This window comes from Staurois parvus, unplaced genomic scaffold, assembly GCF_062004578.1.
Source record: "Staurois parvus isolate SC_StPar_1 unplaced genomic scaffold, SC_StPar_1.0 ptg000104l, whole genome shotgun sequence".
Classification (NCBI taxonomy): Eukaryota; Metazoa; Chordata; class Amphibia; order Anura; family Ranidae; genus Staurois; species Staurois parvus.
In genome coordinates this window covers 8,994,203-9,007,625 of record NW_028317900.1, presented here as the reverse complement: position 1 = coordinate 9,007,625, position 13,423 = coordinate 8,994,203, and the positions used below count along the sequence as shown (strand labels likewise).

Genomic DNA, 13,423 nt, shown 5'->3' with positions numbered 1-13,423 from the left:
ACAAGGCTTGAGAAAGAAAATAATGAATTTACACAAGAAAGGTGAAGGCTACAAGAAGATCAGCAAAGCTTTACTTATCAGTCAGAATACTGTAGCAAAAGTGATACAAAAATGTAACAAAGATGGAACTGCAACCATTTCACAGAAACGTCCAGGCTGTCCACGGCAGTTAACACCACAACAGGAGAATCGTCTAATGAGAAGGCTTGAAGAAAATCACCATGCAAGTTCTCTGCAGTTAGCTAAAGAAGTAGAAATTCAAATTGGGGTGATTGTTTCTCGTGACACAATACGGCGTACACTGCAGAGGAATGGCATGCATGGGTGTCGTCCATGAAGGAAGCCTCCCCTAAAGCCTGTCTAGAATTTACCAGGGCCCATGCTGAAAAAGAAGAAGACTACTGGGACTCTGGACTGATGAAACCAAGATAAATGTTTTTGGAACTCATGGCTTTAAAACTGTATGGTGTTGCAAAGGTGAGGAGTACAAAGAAAATGCATGGTGATACCGTGAAACATGTTGGTGGCAGTGTCCTTCTGTGGGGCTTCTTAAGTGCAGCTGGTGTCGCAGAGCTGCATTTCATTGATGGTAGCATGAATTAACAGATGTACTGCTCTATGTTGAAAGAGAAGATGCTACCATCACTCCGTGCCCTTGGTCATCGTGCACTTTTCCAACATGACAGTGATCCAAAACACACATCTAAGGCCACTGTTGCATTTCTGAAGAACAGGGTGAAAGTGATTCTGTGACCAAGTATGTCTCCTGATCTGAACCCAATCAAACACGTATGGGGAATTCTGAAGAGACGAGTTGAACATCATTCTCCATGCAGCATCCAGGCTCTAAAAAGAGGTTGTCCATGAAGAATGGAAAAAGAGCAATGTTGCAATATGTCACCAACTTGTTCATTCCAGGCCTAGAAGACTTGGTGCTGTCCTTACAAATCATGGAGGGCATACAAAATACTAGATGGAGTAGTTTTTGTTGTGGGGTGTATTCATTTTTGCATCAACTAATTTGAGTAAAACTGAAGATTTTGAACAAATGTTCTATGAAACTCAGTTTTGTCAAAATGTTGGAAATTGTTCTCGTGTTCATGGAGATACTGATCTTATGATCTTACTTTTTAAAAGGGGTGTACTCATTTATGCTAAGCACTATATATATATATATATATATATATATATATATATATATATATATATCTAACAGGATACATCAATGCTTGTAACTATAGAATTGTTACTATGTACAGATACACCAACATAGCTATTATAAGAACTTTTTAATTTCCTGTAATTTTTTTAGCTGTGTTTTTAAGCTTCTTATACAATATTTATCTTTTCTAGTTTTTAAAATAATGCAAAATTTTACAATACATGGCCCCATCCATTGGCTACTCAATGCGGCAAAGTCGGCCTGTACTTTTAGATGAGAAAAAGCCCCAAAGTTTCCACCTCTAATCTTGACTGTAGGGATGGTGTTCTTAGGGTCATACTCAGCATTTTCTTCCCCCAAACACTGTGAGTTGAGTTAATGCCAAAGAGCTCAATTTTGGTCTCGTTTGACCACAGCACTTTCTCCCAATCCTTCTCTGAATCATTTAGATGCTCACCTGCAAACTTCAGATGAGCCTGTACATGTGCCTTCTTGAGGAGGGTGGACCTTGCAGGCACTGCAAGATTTCAATCCATGACGGCATATTGTGTTACCAATGGTTTGTTTGGTGACTGTGGTCCCAACTGTCTTGAGATCATTCATGAGCTTCTCCAGTGTAGTTCTGGGCTGATCCCTCCCTTTAATTATGATAATCCTTACGCCATGAGGGAAAATCTTGTATGGAGCTGCAGACCGAAGGCGAATGATGGTTATTTTGTATTTCTTCCATTTGCAAACAATCGCTCCAACAGTTGTATTCTTCTCACCAAGCTTCTTGCTGATGGTCCTGTAGCCCATTCCAACCTTATGCAGGTCTACAATCTTGTCCCTGATGTCCTTTGACAGCTCTTTGGTCATCTGCCCATGATGGTGAGATTTGAATGGAAGAAAGAAATTCTGCAGACAGGTATCTTTTATACACATAATGAGTTGTCGTTAGGAACGCTTTCTCAAATTGACAGTCTTGACTAATCTGTATACTACATGAGCATATAGCCAGTCTGTGGGAGCCAGAATTATTGTTGGTTGGTAAGGGTTCAAATACTTATTTTACTCACTGAATTGCAACTCCATTTATAACATTTGTATCATGCATTTTTTTCCGGATTTTTGGTTGATATTCTGTCTCTATCATTTAAAATACACCTATGATAAAAGAGTATAGACCCTTCATTTCTTTGTAAATGGGCAAACTTACAAAATCCATAGGAGATCAAATATTTTTTTTCCCCCACTGTACATTCTCTGCAGTATATATACTTATGTATGCACTGCCATGTGCATTGAGCATGCCCAGGGACTTAGGTTATACAGTATGTATTCCAATATAAAGGATCATAATATTATTTAAAAAAAATGTGATATGTGTCCCTACATCATAAATACACATAAAAAATGTGAAATTCAGAGAGTGGCACCACTATTCCACAGTGACACACCAATAAATAAAAATGATCAATTTCAATAAACATAGATCCTGATGAAAGTCCACCACCTATATGCAAATGTCCAAATATTATTATTATTATTATACAGGATTTATATAGCGCCAATAGTTTGCTCAGCGCTTTACAATATAACGGGAGACAATACAGCAACAATACAGTTCAATACAAGAGGGATAGGAGGGCCCTGCTCCTTGGAGCTTACAATCTAGGAAGGAGGAGCTAGTGGTACAAAAGGTAGTAACTGTGGGGGATGGACTGGTTGGAAGAGTAGAAGATTCCATTATTAGCTGAGGGCAGGATAGGCTTCCCTGAAGAGATAGGTTTTCAGAGATCGCCTAAAAGTGAGCAGAGTAGGCGATAGTCTGATAAATTGGGGTAGAGAGTTCCAGAGGATGGGGGACGCTCTGGAGAAGTCCTGGAGACGAGCATGGTAGGAGGAGACAAGGGAGCTAGAGAGCAGGAGGTCTTGCGAGGAGCGGTGAGTACGGTTTGGGTGATATTTAGAGACAAGATCGGTGATGTAATTTGGGGCAGAGTTATAAATGGCTTTATATGTTATTGTTAATGTTTTGAATTTTATCCGTTGGGCAATGGGAAGCCAGTGGAGGGGTTGGCAGAGGGGTGGCAGATACAGAACGGTTAGTAAGGTGGATGAGTCTGCAGCATTCATGATAGACTGAAGAAGGGATAGCCTGCGATTAGGTAGGCCAATGAGGAGGGAGTTACAATAGTCAAGGCAAGATATAACAAGGGAGTGAATAAGTTGCTTAGTGGTTTCCGAGGTTAGGAAAGGGCATATCTTGGAGATGTTTTGGAGGTGAAGTCTACAAGATTTGGACAGTGAATGGATTTGGGACTGAAAGGACAGATGGGAGTCTAGGATTACACCTACTACCCTGGCATGAGGGGAAGGACTGATGATTGTGTTATTGATCTTGATGGAGAAGTCAGGGGAGGGGGCACGGGCTGGGGGGAATACTAAGAGCTCAGTTTTGGAAAGATTGAGTTTGAGGAAGTAAAGTGACATCCATGCCGATATGTCACTTAGTAGGTTAGTAATGCGAGAGGAGGATGAAGAGGAGAGGGGTAGAAAGATAGATTTGTGTGTCATCAGCATAGAGATGGTACTTAAAGCCATGGGAGTTTACCAAGTGACCAAGGGAGGAGGTGTAGATGGAGAAGAGAAGGGGTCCAAGGACAGAACCTTGAGGGACCCCTACGGAAAGAGGGAGTGAAGAGGAGGAGGCAGCGTTATAGTGTCAAGGTCCTACCTTTCCTCAGACCTTGTGTTGCTCCATGTGCTGGCATCCATCTTAGGTGTCTGCAAAGCAAAGCATTGTGGGATCCTTTATGCTTTCAGACCTCTGCGGCTCCTCCCCCAGGAGGTGGCGGCTTATCAAATATAAGTCTGCTGTTTGTGGTTGTCCATTGCATTTGTGTCCTGCCTGTTGCACAACAGCAAGCTCCTGTTTAGCTACTCATTGCTTTCCTGGATACCGACTCGGCTTTGGCTAAGACTCCTCCTGGCTTCTGACCCCGGCTCTGGCGACCATTCTTTCTGGCTCCTGATCCCGGCTCTGGCGACGATTCTTCCTGGCTCTTGACCCCGGCTTTGGCTATGATTTCCGCTGTGGGACTTCCATAGACTCTTGTCTTATTTTTATATTAATAAACTTACCTTTAATTGCACCTCCTTGTGTGTCTGGCTCCTCGCTCCCTGACACTACACGAATGCCATAAATCCTGACGGTGCAGGTACGCCCTTGCTCCCTATGCTGGTTGCCAGACTTGATCAGCAGGATCTCTTGTTGGCTCAGTTCGCTCAGGCGTTGCAGACGCTGCTTGCATGCACAGCGCACCTTGCTCCTGGTGCTATTAGACCGGTTGTCACTCCTGTGGTTGCTCCCGTTGTTGCTCCGGTTGTTGCACCTACCTCCGCATCTGCTGCCGTACCTGCAGTGCCCAGAGGTATGACTGGTTCAGCCCCCCTTCCACAGCGCTTTGGGGGTGAACCAAGTCAGTGTCGGGGTTTCCTTAACCAAGTGGGCATATATTTTGAGTTGATACCCCACGCTTTTCCTACTGAGATGTCAAAGGTGGGCTTCCTAATCTTGCTGCTCTCAGACAAGGCCTTGGCCTGGGCAAATCCCTTATGGGAGAACAATAACCCTGTGATTCACGAGTTTGCCGGTTTTGTTGCCTCCTTCCGTACGGTATTTGATGTGCCTGCTCGCTCCACCTCTGCTGCTAAGCTGCTCATGTCCATGCATCAGGGTTCATGAACCATTGCCGAGTACGCCATAGAATTTCGTACCCTGGCGGCAGAGGTGGGTTGGAACAATGAGGTTCTGGTGGCTGCTTTCTCTCATGGTCTCTCAGATGCGTTGAAGGACGAGATTGCAGCCAAAGAACTGCCTGTGGAGCTCGAAGCACTCATTTCCTTCCTAATCCTGATTGACACAAGGCTCAGGGAGAGGCCTTCACGTAAGGAGCGTCTGCGGAGGCCTCCTAACCGATTGGCACCTACGTTTTCTGTCCCACCCATTCCTCCCTCTCCTCCCACACCTCCTGGGGATGGCTTTTCTGGTGGTGAGCCCATGCAACTGGGGTTTGCTCGCCTTTCCGAGGGGGAGCGGGCCTCTTGGTGTCGGGAGGGTTGCTGCCTGTACTGTGGTCTCGGTGGGCATTTTTGGCAGTCCTGTTCGTCCGGGAAACACTCGCACCTGAGATCCTGTCGGGGGCAGATCTTGGGTGCAGTTTCCTCATCCCCGATTTCCCGCAAAGATAAACCGCTAATCACCGTTGTCCTCTCTTGGGTGGAAGGCTCGGTGACGGCCCAGGCGTTGGTAGACTCTGGTGCTGGCGGGTTGTTTATGGACAGTTCGTTTGCTGCCCAGTACTCCATTCCTCTGCAGGCTTGAGTTACTCCATTGGTCCTCGAGGCTATAGATGGCAGGCTCCTGCAACTGCGGCAGGTTACCCACGAGACCCTGCTGGTGGAAGTAGCTATCGGGGCTGTTCACAGGGAGTTGGCCTGTTTCCAGGTAATTTCTTCCCCGCACTACTCCGTGGTTTTGGGATATCCCTGGCTTAAGAAGCACAATCCGACCTTTGATTGGTCGGCCGAGATTCTCTCGTGGTCTCCACAGTGTGGGGTCGGTTGCATCCGTGGACCTGTTAAGGTGTTGTGTGCATCCTCGGACTCTGTGTTGCCCACTGACTATGGGGAGTACCTGGACGTGTTTGACAAGGTGCGTGCCGGTGCTCTGCCTCCTCATCGTCCATACGATTGTGCCATAACCTTACAACCCGGTGCCACTCCTCCACGTGGCAGGGTGTATCCTCTTTCGGTTGCGGAGAATCAGGCCATGGAGGAGTATGTTGCGGATGCGCTTTCCCGGGGGGGCACATTCGCAAGTCTACTTCTCCAGCAGGAGCTGGCTTTTTCTTCGTGAAAAAGAAGGGCGGTGAATTGAGGCCTTGCATTGATTTTAGGGGTCTCAATCGAATCACGATTAAGAATGCTTACCCAATTCCGTTGATAACCGAGTTGGTCGACCGCCTCAAGGGAGCAACAGTCTTTACTAAACTCGACCTTAGGGCTGCGTACAACCTCGTACGGATCAAGGAGGGCGATGAGTGGAATACCGCGTTCAACACCAGAACCGGCCACTATGAATCCCTGGTTATGCCCTTCGGGTTGTGTAACGCGCCCGCGGTCTTTCAGGAGTTCATTAATAATGTCTTTCGTGACTTGTTGCAGCAGTGCGTGGTGGTTTACTTGGACGACATCCTGGTTTACTCTGCGTCCATGGAGTCTCATATCCAGGATGTTAAGCGAGTGCTGCAACGATTATGTGAGAACGAGCTTTTCTGTAAGTTTGAGAAGTGTTAATTTCACCGATCCCAGGTTGCCTTTTTGGGCTACATCATTTCTGCTGTGGAATTTTCCATGGACCCTCAGAAGGTTTCGGCGGTTCTGCAGTGGCCTCGTCCCAGTGGTCTTCGGTCCATTCAGCGCTTTTTGGGATTTGCCAACTATTATCAGAGGTTTATCAGTGTTAGAAGCTTTCCTTAACCTAAATATCTAATATCTTCTTATTAACAGTACTAACAAGTATGAATGAGTTGGATCTTAATAGAATAATTGAGTTATTATATTTATATTTGTTCTAGATTGGGAAAAGTAAGTGATTAGACTTCATAGTTTGTGAATTTATATATGAACATATATCTTGGGTTTCCTTTACATTCAAGCCACATATGGTAGCAATTGGTCTACCATCCTCCCCCATCTATGTAAGAGATAAAGTTACACTCAGACTTTGAGAGAAGTAGGCTGGAGGGTTTGTTATATATATATACATCTGTTTCCAATTATCTTTGTGGGACTACAAGTATATCAGCCCATTTTGAGGAAAAGGTGGGGGCTGGATTGCTTTCTAGAGCAGGACAAAGGTTTAAAGCATTCATTCTTTGGACAGCAAGGCGAAGGGAGCTGCTTGCTCATATCTAAACACATTCATATTATACACACACAATTACATACAATTTTATTATTAAGAACTTAACTATACTTTTTGGACTTTATTTAAACATTCTGTATTCCAATATTTTATTTCTAATTTTATGCAACGTTATTATTAAATCATCTTTTTGAGTTTATACAAGCAATGGAAGGACTTTCTATCTGAACATTTCTCATCAATACAAGTTAAGAAAATATCGAGACAATACGATATTTTACAGTGGCGAGCCTCCAGTTCGATTCGTTTCCGCCGATCGCTTATTTTTGACTTTTTTCTTCTTCATCTTGCTGAGAGGGAAGTTGTTTGCAAATTCAGCAAACTATGAAATCAAGCTTTCAGGAGAAGTAAAGTCTGCAACAGATGAATCGTCGGCATAATCGAGAACCTAAAAGCAGAATTGGTGAGAATTTTGCGCAATTGCAAGCAACGCTGTTCCTTGGTGATGTCATTTCCCGCCAAGAGAGAAAAGACGCGTTATGTAAAGAAAGACCTTCTTAATTGGTAAGTAATGGATTTTATTGATGAATTATCTAGAGAGAGTAAGTTAGAATTCAAGAATCTGTCTACATTTGTTAAAGATGATGAACTTTGGCGGTACATGTATAATGAATGCTTACAGGCTAATAGTAAGATAGAAAAATCTAAGTTTTCCTTTAAGAAACTGAGCAAACAAGTTAGAAATGTAATGAAGTTAGTTAATGTTTTTAATGCCATGATTTTTGATGTTCCTAAGACTGCTGTTTGTGTAATGAAGCAAGATCAGAACAGTGTATGTGCTAATTGCCAGATTTTGACTGAGCAAATTGATGATATGCAAAGCGCAATTCAAACAAAAGACATTCAGTTATCTGACCTGCAGAATGATGTAAAAAGAATTTGTGTGAATACTAAGGCAGAGAAACAAAAATCTTTTGTACCAGAGATCCAGTCTGTAGAAGGAGACCCTGTAGATCAGGAAGAAATGTGTAAGAGAAAATTAAGGGATAAAGTTGCAAAACTTAATCTTAAAATCCTTGATCAGCTCATGAAAATTTTGAAGGATATGCCAGCCTATGATATGGACGCCGATGCTTTCTATAACATGGAGGTTTATGAAAATTTTTCTAATAATTTTTGTTTAAATCAGGAGCAAAGAAATTTTCTATTCTGTTTATGGCTCCCCAGTGTTATGGCATGTAGATTAATCAAAACGCCATATATTGAGGATGATGAGGAAATGCATAGCAATGCATCAAACCGACTACGTCAATTATTGAAATTTACTACTGGAGAGGAAACTCCTTCTTTGGAAATCTTAGACTCCTTAAGAGCTACGATTAATGATGATCCTTTTGAATTTAAAAATAGATTTTCTAAAGTATACAAAATGATATTTAATTTAGACAATGAGACTCCTTCTATGGTAAATGCTTTTGTTAAAAAATTCAAGTATCTTGATCCAGCATCTGTTATTATTGCTACTGGAAAAAATGATTTAGATCAAGCAGCCAAAGTTATTGATACAGTTAGGAGACAACTTAAATTAAACAATCAGAAGAAGGAAAGTTTAATTGTTCAAAATGGAGAACAGAGAGAGACCATGTGCTTAGCCACACCCAGTTATGATGATGAATACGTCACAGGCAGGACGAGAGTCTCAGAGCAGACAGGAAATACTATTTGTTTCTATTGTAAACGATTTGGTCATTTGAAAAGAGATTGTATTCATTATAAATTAGATTTACAAAGAAAAGCTTTGGAATTAGAAGACCAAAATATAATTTCTGAACAATCTACTCCTCCATGTTCCAACAATAGTCTGTCTGAGTTGCCTTATGCCTCAGAAGTTAAAAAGATCAGTTCACTGAGAGTCAACAACAGCTTAAACAATATGGTAAACAGTGCTGTTGTCATTAACAGGAATGGTTTACTGCCATTGCCGAAATTAGGATCAGGATCAAATCGAGATTCTTCTTTACTGTTGGAATATGTTGCTCCACATTTATTGGATGAAAGTGGAAGGCCCAAATCAACATTAATTGATTCTTCCATGTACGGTAATGTTGGAAGTATTTGTACAGCAACTGCTGACACGTCTTCAGATCATAAATGGCCACATACAGGAACCAATCTTGAATTGGAACAATTGGTTACATCACATAAAGAACTTTGGAGTCAAAGCAAAAATGATGTAGGTTTGTTTACAGATTTTGAAGTTGTCATTGAAGGTAGAGACCCTAAGCCTCAACCTCAATACAAATTGCCATTAGAATCAATTAATCCAATCTCTTCCATTGTAGATGAGTTTTTACAGCAAGGAATTTTAAAGAAAGTACAATCAGTGGTGAATAATTGTATTTGGCCTATCAAAGTTGATAATTCATATTCTTTATCAGTTGATTTCAGGACATTGAACAAATGCATCACAAATAACAGATCTATTGTTCCTGATTGTAACATAATGTCACATCTGGATGCCAAGGCCAAAATATTCTCAGTACTTGAAATTGCCAATAGCCATTTGTCAGTACCATTAGCTAAGAGTTGTCAATATAAACTTGCCTTTAGCTTCAACAAAGAAACTTATACATTCACAAGATTAGCTCCAGGCTTAGATTTAAGTGATGGGATTGTTCATGAGTATTTGGGAAAAATATTATCTAAATTCTCTAGGCCAGAATGTATTGTCCAGCATGTAGACAAGCTTCTCTTGTCTACACAAAATATAACTGAGCATATCACTCTTTTGTCTGAAATATTTACGTTGTTACATACAGCAGGATTGAAATTGAATACAGAGAAAGTTCAGTTGATGAAAAGACAGGTGGAATTCCTTCATATGCAAATTAGTCATGGACAGAGACAGATGTTGCAAGAAAAAGTTAGAACTATTTCTGCTTATCCAATTCCAACAAATCGCAAGGCTTTGCATCAGTTTTTGAGCGAAGTAAATCATTGTAAAGATTTTATACCCAATTTTGCAGAAAAGTCTAGATCATTATTTGATCGTTTGAGACAAAAAGCTGGTGTGTTTGATCAATGGAATCAAACTGAGAAAGAAGCTTTTGAACTATTGAAATGGGATTTGCAGAATGCTACTACATTAAATACTGTTGAGTTTTGTAGTAAAGTTCCTTTTGTTTTAGAAACCAATGTTTCCAATAATGCAATCTCAGCAACTTTGTCACAATTAAAAGAAGATAATAAAAAAATAATAGGTTTCTTCTCAAGAACTTTGACAAATATGGAGAAAAACTTTGAAGCACATATGAAAAACTTGTTAAGTGTTTTCTTTGCAGTCAAAATAACTGAATACATTGTGAGATCAAGTAAGATCATATTACAGACACCTGATTCATCACTGAAACTCCTACAGGAAGATGGTTCAACAGACAATTATCGTGAAAAGTATCCTATATGGTACAAAACACTGTCATCCAAACACATACAGATAGAAGTAACAAAAAGACCTTTTCAGGAAAACATACCAACACATGTTTGTACAGCTGTAAGTGAGAAGTTTGTACCTCATGTTTTCAACATAGGAACTGAGAAAAGTTTGAAACCAGTATGTATTACTGCAGATCAGTCTTACACTACAAGAAGTGAGCCAATACAAAAAACAGCTACGCATATTTCCAATTTTATAGAGATAAGATCAAAGGCATAATCCTTTGTCATCTCTGGGTTGATACAAAACCTTTCTTTGGTTTTGAAACCAAGGTTTTGAATCATGACCAATAATGGAGATGTAGCGTCCTGTTATATTTATTTTTGTTTATTTCAGGTACTTATATAGCGTTGTGAATTTATGTAGTGCTTTCTACATATATATAGTACATTCACATAAGTCCCTAACCCTCAAGAGGAGTACAATCTAAGGTCCCTAACTCACAGTCATACATACACATACTAGGGCCAATTTAGATAGGAGCAATTCTCCTACCAACATGTCTTTGGAGTGTGGGAGGAAACCGGAGTACCTGGAGGAAACCCACACAAGCACAGGGAGAACATGTAAACTCCAGGCAGGTGATGCCATGGTTGGGATTTGCATCAGCAACCCTAGTACTGTTAGGCGGAAGTGCCTGCATTCTAAAATAGAATACTACAAGTCAATAAGAAGTGTTATAATCAAAATATGTCTTCTATGTCATGACTAGAAATGCTTGTGATTGTGATATGTAATATTAACAGATAAATGTAAGAGGATTAATCCATGTAAAATTATCAATGCCAAAATAATGATACTGCATTTCTGTTACAGGAAATGACCTAAGAGTAACTGTTAAAGGAAGAAAGTTCAAATATTTCTAAACCTTTCAGATGATAATACATTTTCCAAGAAGGAAATTTATTCTGGAAGAAGCTTTGCAACAAGAATTTCATTCATCATAGTTTTTGTTGTTCTTTTTATGTTCAATAAAGTTATTTGAACTTTACAGAGTGCTAGAAGAAGACAAGACATCTCAAGGCATCTCATAGAGGAAGAACTTATAAAACAATTGACTTTTGACTACTGATGAAATAATTCATTCATCATCAGATATATTGGTTTTTTTTGTGTGTACATTTTATTTTTGACATGATATGTTTATCATATCAAGATGAGATCAGTTTTCACATGAACATTTGCAATCACACACTATGTATTTTCAGAAGTGAAAGGGTTAAACTTTTGTTACAACAGAGTCACTCTTAGTTAGAACATCTGTTGTTAATTAAGCTAGAGATAAGTTTTCTAAGGTACATATAGAAAAATTTAGGCAAGCTTTACATTGTTATATGTATGTTTTTAAAAAAAAATCATTTGATATACATGTATGGATTGAAGTTAGAGAACATATGTTATGTTTAAATGTTGATAAGGTATTTTGAAAAGATGTAGTGGATTATAGAACTGTGTGCTACACACATTTTGGAGGGAAAATATGAAACATCTATTTTTTAAGTGACATATTTTAAAGTATTGTACTTTAATGTTACAGTTATACATTTATTAAGGGGATGAATTATTTGGTGAAAGGAAAGGAAAATAATAAGGGTAAAAATATTTTTATGTGATACATAACAAAAGGTTTATCAAAGAATTTGTTTTCCCATTATAGAATCAAATTGAAGATAAGTTCAGATCAATTATCTTAAGATCCAAAAACGCTTGAATGGATACGAAAGTGACGAGAATGTGTATAAATGGATTAAGATAAGGAAAATGATTAAGATTCGATAAAATCGATCATTTTGAGAGGGAAATGTTAGAAGCTTTCCTTAACCTAAATATCTAATATCTTCTTATTAACAGTACTAACAAGTATGAATGAGTTGGATCTTAATAGAATAATTGAGTTATTATATTTATATTTGTTCTAGATTGGGAAAAGTAAGTGATTAGACTTCATAGTTTGTGAATTTATATATGAACATATATCTTGGGTTTCCTTTACATTCAAGCCACATATGGTAGCAATTGGTCTACCATCCTCCCCCATCTATGTAAGAGATAAAGTTACACTCAGACTTTGAGAGAAGTAGGCTGGAGGGTTTGTTATATATATATACATCTGTTTCCAATTATCTTTGTGGGACTACAAGTATATCAGCCCATTTTGAGGAAAAGGTGGGGGCTGGATTGCTTTCTAGAGCAGGACAAAGGTTTAAAGCATTCATTCTTTGGACAGCAAGGCGAAGGGAGCTGCTTGCTCATATCTAAACACATTCATATTATACACACACAATTACATACAATTTTATTATTAAGAACTTAACTATACTTTTTGGACTTTATTTAAACATTCTGTATTCCAATATTTTATTTCTAATTTTATGCAACGTTATTATTAAATCATCTTTTTGAGTTTATACAAGCAATGGAAGGACTTTCTATCTGAACATTTCTCATCAATACAAGTTAAGAAAATATCGAGACAATACGATATTTTACAATCAGGAACTTCTCCACGCTGGCCAAGCCTCTCTCAGATCTGACCAAGAAGGGCAGCAATCCCCACGAGTGGTCATCCGAGGCCATCTTAGCTTTCGAAGCTCTGAAATCCGCCTTCGCTTCGGCTCCGATACTGTCTCATCCCAATCCTGGGTTGCCTTTTGTCCTCGAGGTTGATGCATCTGAGACGGGAGTAGGCACCCTCCTGTCTCAGCGTTGGTCGCCCGATGGACCCCTACTTCCCTGTGGGTTCTACTCCAGGAAGCTTTCTTCCGCAGAATGCAACTACCAGATTGGAGACAGGGAGTTGTTGGCCATTATTCAGGCTCTCAAGGAATGGAGGCACCTGCTTGAGGGTTCTGCA

At 39.9% G+C, this 13,423-nt stretch overlaps 1 long non-coding RNA gene across 1 annotated transcript; it reads left to right on the top strand.

Annotated features, from left to right (window-relative positions):
* The first annotated feature begins 6,675 nt into the window (after positions 1-6,675).
* On the top strand, positions 6,676-12,986 carry LOC149467691 (uncharacterized). Its single transcript, XR_016311888.1, has 2 exons — positions 6,676-7,640; positions 11,386-12,986. It is a non-coding gene; the product is annotated as an uncharacterized LOC149467691 (long non-coding RNA).
* Positions 12,987-13,423: the final 437 nt, after the last annotated feature.